Raw genomic sequence first — 7577 nt, 5'->3', positions numbered from 1 at the left:
GTTCATCAGGGATATTGGTCTGTAATTCTCCTTTTTGATGGGGTCTTTGGTTTTAGGATCAAGGTAATGGTGGCCTCATAAAATGAGTTTGGAGTTTTCCTTCCATTTCTATTTTTTGGAACAGTTTCAGAAGAATAGGTCTTAATTCTTCTTTAAACGTTTGGTAGAATTCCCCTGGGAGGCCATTTGGCCCTGGGCTCTTGTTTGTTGGGAGATTTTTTTTTTTTTAAGATTTTATTTATTTATTTGACAGAGAGGGACACAGCGAGAGAGGGAACACAAGCAGAAGGAGTGGGAGAGGGAGAAGCAGGCTTCCCGCTGAGCAGGGAGCCCAATGCTGGGCTCGATCCCAGGACCCTGGGATCATGACCTGAGCTGAAGGCAGACGCTTAACAACTGAGCCACCCAGGCTCCCCTGGGAGATTTTTTATTACTGCTTTAATTTCCTTAGTGGTTATGGGTCTGTTCAGGCTATCTATTTTTTCCTGGTTCAGTTTTGGTAGTTTATACATCTCTAGGAATGCATCCATTTCTTCCAGATTATCTAATTTGCTGGCATATAATTGCTCATAATATGTTCTTATAATTGTTCGTATTTCTTTGGTGTTGGTTGTGATCTCTCCTCTTTCACTCATGATTTTATTTATTTGGGTCCTTTCTCTTTTCTTTTTGATAAGTCTGGCCAGAGGTTTATCAATCTTGTTCATTCTTTCAAAGAACCAGCTCCTAATTTCATTGATCTGTTCAACTGTTCTTTTGGTTTCTATTTCATTGATTTTTGCTCTGATCATTGTTATTTCTCTTCTCCTGCTGGGTTTAGGCTTTATTTGCTGTCCTTTCTCCAGCTCCTTTAGGTATAGGGTTAGGTTGTGTATTTGAGACCTTTCTTATTTCTTGAGAAAGGCTTGTATTGCTATATACTTTCCTCTTAGGGCTGCCTTTGCTGCATCCCAAAGACTTTTTTTTTTTAAGATTTTATTTATTTATTTGAGATAGAATGAGAGAGAGAGCACATGAGAGGGGAGAGGGTCAGAGGGAGAAGCAGACTCCCTGCCGAGCAGGGAGCCCAATGTGAGACTCGATCCAGGGACTCCAGGATCATGACCTGAGCCGAAGGCAGTCGCCTAACCAACTGAGCCACCCAGGCGCCCTGCATCCCAAAGATTTTGAACAGTTGTGTTTTCATTTTCATTTGTTTCCATGAATTTTTTTAATTCTTCTTTAATTTCCTGGTTGACCCATTCATTCTTCAGTAGGATGCTCTTTAGCCTCCATGTATTTGAGTTCTTTCCAACTTTCCTCCTGTGGTTGAGTTCTAGTTTCAAAGCTTTGTGGTCTGAAAATATGCAGGGAATGATTCCAGTCTTTTGGTACCAGTTGAGACCTGATTTGTGACCTAGGATGTGATCTTTCTAGAGAATGTTCCACGTGCACTTGAGAAGAATGTGTATTCTGTTGCTTTGGGATGGCATGTTCTGAATATATCTGTGAAGTCCATCTGATCCAGTGTGTCATCTAAAGCCTTTATTTCCTGTTGATCTTTTGCTTAGATGATCTGTCCATTTCTGTGAGGGGGGTGTTAAAGTCCCCAGCTATTATTGTATTATTGTCGATGTGTTTCTTTACTTTTGTTATTAATTGGCTTATATAATTGGCTGCTCCCTTGTTAGGGGCATAGATATTTACAATTGTTAGATCTTCTTGTTGGATAGACACTTTAAGTATGATATAGTGTCCTTCCTCATCTCTTATTATAGTCTTTGGTTTAACATCTAATTTTTCTAATATAAGGATTGCCACCCCAGCTTTCTTTTGATGTCCATTAGCATGGTAAATGGTTTTCCACCCCTTCACTTTCAATCTGGAGGTGTCTTTGGGTCTAAAATGAGTCTCTTGCAGACAGCATATCGATGGGCCTGTAAGGTGACTGTTTCTGTATATTGTCTCTGTTCTTTTCTGGTCTGTGTTACTTTTAGGCTCTCTCTTTGCTTAGAGGACCCCTTTCAGTATTTCCTGTAGGGCTGGTTTCGTGTTTGCAGATTCCTCTAGTTTTTGTTTGTCCTGAAAGCTTTTTATCTCTCCTTCTATTTTCAGTGACAGCCTAGCTGGATATAGTATTCTTGGCTGCATATTTTTCTCATTTAGTGCTCTGAATATATCATGCCAGTTCTTTCTGGCCTGCCAGGTCTCTGTGGATAGGTCAGCTGCCAACCTAATATTTCTACCATTAGAGGTTACAGACCTTTTGTTCGGAGCTGCCTTCAGGATTTTCTCTTTGTCTCTGAGTCTTGTGAGTTTTACTATTAGATGTCGGGGTGTTGACCTATTTTTACTGATTTTGAGGGAGGTTCTCTGTGCCTCCTGGATTTTGATGCCCGTTTCCTTCCCCAAATTAGGGAAGTTCTCTGTTGTAATTTGCTCCAATATACCTTTTGGCCCCCTCTCTCTTTCTTCTTCTGGGCTCCCAATTATTCTAATGTTGTTTCACTTTATGGTATCACTTATCTCTCGAATTCTCCCCTCGTGATCCAGTAATTGTTTATCTCTTTTTTTTCTCAGCTTCTTTATTCTCTATCATTTGGTCTTCTGTATCACTAATTCTTTCTTCTGCCTCATTTATCCTAGCAGTTAGAGACTTCAGTTTTGATTACACCTCATTAATAGCCTTTTTGATTTTGACTTGGTTAGATTTTAGTTCTTTTATTTCTCCAGAAAGGGATTCTCTAGTATCTTCTATGCTTTTTTCAAGCCCAGCTAGTATCTTTATAATTGTCATTTTGAACTCTAGTTCTGACATCTTACTAATGTCTGTATTGGTTAGGTCCCTCACAGTTGGTACTGCCTCTTATTTTTATTTTATTTTTTTTTTTGAGGTGAGTTTTTCTGTCTTGTCATTTTGTGTGGAGGAGAATAGATTAATGAGAGAAAAAAATGCTAAAAAAAATTCTAAAAGGGTAACAACGACCCCAGAAAAATATACACTAAACAAATCAGAAGAGACCCAAAACCAAGGGGGAAAGAAAGGGGAAAAAAAAAAAAAAGGAATATGATCAGGCTGGTGAATAGAACAGAACCACTTTTTTCAAGAATGAAAAAAATTAAAAAAAAAAAGAGAATGTGATCAGGTGGAAGCCTAGGACGATGTCATACACTGGATTTAGAGTATATTTTGGTCTGTTAGAAGAAACTGTATCCCAAAATTTTAAAGAAAGAAAAACTTTTATATATATATATATATACACACACACAAAAATAAGGTTAAATACAATGAAAGGATAGAATATACCTGTAAAAATGAAAAATTAAAAAATATTTTAAAAAAGGAATTGATAAGATGGTTGAAAAAGGAAAGAAAAATTCAAATAAATAGAAAAAGAAAATTTAAAAAATTAACTTTGAAAGACTAAAGCATCATGGGAAAAAAGCCCTGAATTCTATGTGCTGTATTCCCCTAGAGCTGGGGTTTTGCACTTCTCATTGATCAGTAAACTTGGTTTTGGCTGGATGTTCTTGCCTGATCTTCTGGGGGAGGGGCCTGTTGCAGTGATTCTCAAATGTCTTTGCCTGAGGCGGAATTGCCCTGCCCTTACCAGGGGCCAGGCTAAGTAATCTGCTTGGCTTTGCTCTCGGTAGCTTTTGTTCCCTGAAAGCTTTCTGTACAGCTTTGGAGGACAAGAGTGAAAATAGCGGCCTCCCAATCTCCAGCCCCAGAGGAGTAGAGAACTCAGGGCCCCACTCCTCAGTGAGCCCTCAGAGAAAAACTGTCTATTGCTCCTGTCTCCCTGGTCTCTGGCCACACTCCGTGCTCACCCGGCCTGTGACCGAGCATTTCTATCTCTGGCACACGACCCTGTTTGGAGTCTCCAAACCCAGCAGATTCCTGCATTGCGCTCCTGCACCGCTCCTCCCTGGGGAGGAAGGAGAGTCTCCCCAGATCTGCCGCTTGTTGGGTCCCTTCTCAAAGAGCAATGGCCCAACTGTGCCACGGAACACAGTTTATGGCAACCCTGAACTGAGAGCCCACTCCTTGGCTCTGTCTATGCAGCCAGCTTCTGCACTCCAATACCTGGGAGCTCTGCCACACTCAGGCACCCCCGGTCTTTCTGTGACCCCGAGGGTCCTGAGACCACACTGTCTCAGCGAGGGTTCCACCCCACCCCCCTACCCCCCCACCCCCACTTAGCCACTGGAGTGACGTCCCTTAGCAGAGCAGACTTCTAAAAGTTCTGATTTTGTGCTCTGCTGCTCTATCACTTGCCGGTAGCTGGCTGACGAAGGCTCCCTCTCCCCCACCACCCCGCAGTCTATCTTCCCGTATATCTCCGCACATCCTACCTTCCAGAAAGTGGTTACTTTTCTGTTCAGAGAGTTGCTGCTATTCTTTTCTTCAATCTCCTGTTGAGTTTATAAGTGTTCTGAATGGTGTGATAACTATCTAGCTGAACTCCTGGGACCAGATGAAATTTAGGTCTGCTACTCCTCCACCATCTTGCTCCTCCTCTGCAGATAGGTCTTTTAAATAGGTAATTAAGATCAAATGAAGTTAAATGGGTGGGCCCTAATACAATCTTACTGGCATCCTTGTAAGAAGAGGAAATTTGGACACACAAAGATAGCAGGTATTCATAAACACAAGGAAAAGTCTATGTGATCACTCAGTGAGTGGTGCGAGGGTGGCCATCTATAAGCCAAGAAGAGAGGGCTCAGAAGAAAACAAAGATGCCCATGCCTTGGTCTTGGACTTCTAACCTTCAGAACTTAAGAAATAAATTTATGTTGTTTAAGGCACCCAGGTTGTGGTATGTTATGGCAGCCTTAGAAAATTAGTACATTATACTAGTGGTAAATAGTCTAGTCTATAGTTGCTGAAAATGACTATACCAGTAATGTGATTGAGATCCTTCTGACTGAACTGAATTCATTAAGAAATTCGGAGTGGACTGACAGACATTCACAATTCAATTTCTTTGGACTTCAATATTTGTGAGGAAAGGAAACGTGGAGCTTTCTTCATTATCTACATAGATATATATATTAGATATGTGCTCATTTGATTACATTTAGTGAGCTATGCTGAATAACACAGGTAGGTTTACTTTGAGATGGGTACTAGAGTGGCAGTTTTCCAAACTTGTAATGCAGTTAAATACTATAATTAAGGCCCATTGCAAAGACTTCTGTCAATATATTTGGGCACAGGAGGACACAAGAAAACCAGTTACTATTATGAAGAGAACAGCCTTTAAGTGTGGAAGTCCTCCCCTGATGTGCTTTCCTCCCCTGATCTCTTCCACAAAGGAAGGCATCGTACCCCTGAACAATTATAGACTTGGTGCCTTAGAACATTAAGCTAATAATTTAAAATTTTAAAAATAGGGGAATATCTAGAAGATGATACTGTAACCACAACAGGAATCTTTTATTTTTGCCTACCCCTTTTCCAACATCTCTCCTCCAAGAGAAAAAAAAAATACTTAGTCACAGTTCTAGGCTCTCTGCTGGGCCATGTTCACTAATACTGGGCTCATTCTCATACACTTGCGTTTATTATAGACTTTTTGCTTCCTGATTCTTTGTAGTAAATATAATAAGAAAGGCCAATGCTTAAGAGGAGGTTAGCTATCTCTTCTCTCAAGCTCCTACCTCTTTTTTCTCTTTTTTTCCTTCACTTTTCTATCTCATGTGGCTTGCTTTTTGTCTCACTATATCTAGCTAGCTAGCTAATTATCTTTTTCTATGCTGACAAAAGAAGATACAAAGAGTTCTCTTCTTGACTGGACTAGTGGTGTCTGGGTATGATAATCAGAATGGCTCTGGCCATCTTAAAGACATGAGGGACGTGAAAGAAGTTAGTTGATCTGCTGCTATGACAGAATATAGAAATAGAAGAAACAAAGTCTTGATAATACTAATTATGAGATGATAAATGTCTCTATTTTTACCCTAGGTGAGTTAATATTTTCTCTTTCTTGCAACTAAATCATTGCCACTGATATGAAATATACCATTGAGTCAGTTGTTCTTTTCCTCTATAATTTGGCTGACTTGGGAATATACCATTTTCTAGAGAACCACCTCCTTTGCCATTGTTTCTCCTCGACAAATTACTCCCATTAATAGAAATTTGTTTTCATGAAATAGTTGAACATGTAGGGACAGATGTACATGAATATGTTCATTTAAGAATTATTTACAATAGTTTATGATTAGAATCAACTTAAATGTTTATCAGTACAGAGGCCATTAAATAAAGTATGATACATTCATATCTTAGACAATAAAAAATCATTAAAAAGAAAGTTATAAAAATCAATTGATGTTGGGCACCTGGGTGGCTCAGTTGGTTAAGTGACTGCCTTCGGCTCAGGTCATGATCCTGGAGTCCCCGGATCGAGTCCCACATCGGGCTCCCTGCTCTGCAGGGAGTCTGCTTCTCCCTCTGACCCTCTTCCCTCTCATGCTCTCTATCTCTCATTCTCTCTCTTTCAAATAAATAAATAAAATCTTAAAAAAAAAATTGATTGATGTAGAAAAATATCCATAGCTTATTATTGAGTGAGAAACTAAAAGCAGAATTCAACAAATTTCTGAGCATGAATAAAATAATCATATGTTTATAAAAAATGTCATGGAATATTTATTTGACATTTATGTATGTGAATAATAATAATACAAACAATAATGACCACTAACATTTATTAAATATCTGCTCAGAGCCAGGAACCCTGCTACATGTTTTACATATATGATAGTAATTAATCCATAGCTCAAATTATGTAGATATTATTATCTTCATTTATAGATGAGTAAAGTGAAATTCAGGGAGTAAAAAAATTGTGTGGCCTAGTCATTGAGCAATAAGATCAAGGTTCATATTCAGGTCTACATAGCAGCTTATTATATTTTAACTTTTATATCATAACATACTATAGTATCCCATTTACATATTATATTACATTATATTATTATATTACGTTATACTACATTATAGATATCTGGAATAATTACTTCTAAAAGGATAATAATTGCCTTTGGGTGGTAGAATAATTTTTTCTTCATCACATTTTTCTGTATCATTACATTTTCTACAGCAAACATATTTCACTTTTCTTTAAGCATGTATCACTTTAAATAAAAAGGGAAAGGAAATAAATATATAACATATACATTTATAAATTATAATAAACATGCATCATAAAATGCTTTTCCTGTCTCTTTTTGCACAGGTGTCAGGAGGAGTATTTCTAGCTCCAGATCTACTTGGCTCTGTAACTTTAGGAAGTCATTGAACTCCTTAATTTCCTCGCATGCAAAGTAGATATAATGTTACTTAGCTCTCCTTCAAACAGTTGTTGTAAAGATTTAATGAGGTAGTGGGACATCAAAGAGCTTGGGAAGTTTTAAAGCATGCTAAAACTCTTCTAGGGTATTATTATTCTTTATTTCCTTCATATTGAAACATATTTTAAATGTGTATTGTGGTTTTAAAAAGTTCAGTGTCTTGAAATCAGAATATAGCTTATGTCTTTGTTTCCTAATTTAGATAATGGAATGATAATATTGACCTTTTAAATTAC

Source organism: Leptonychotes weddellii, chromosome 10, assembly GCF_054177405.1.
Source record: "Leptonychotes weddellii isolate Sample4059 chromosome 10, ASM5417740v2, whole genome shotgun sequence".
NCBI classification, from domain to species: domain Eukaryota; kingdom Metazoa; phylum Chordata; class Mammalia; order Carnivora; family Phocidae; genus Leptonychotes; species Leptonychotes weddellii.
This window is presented reverse-complemented; position numbering follows the sequence as displayed.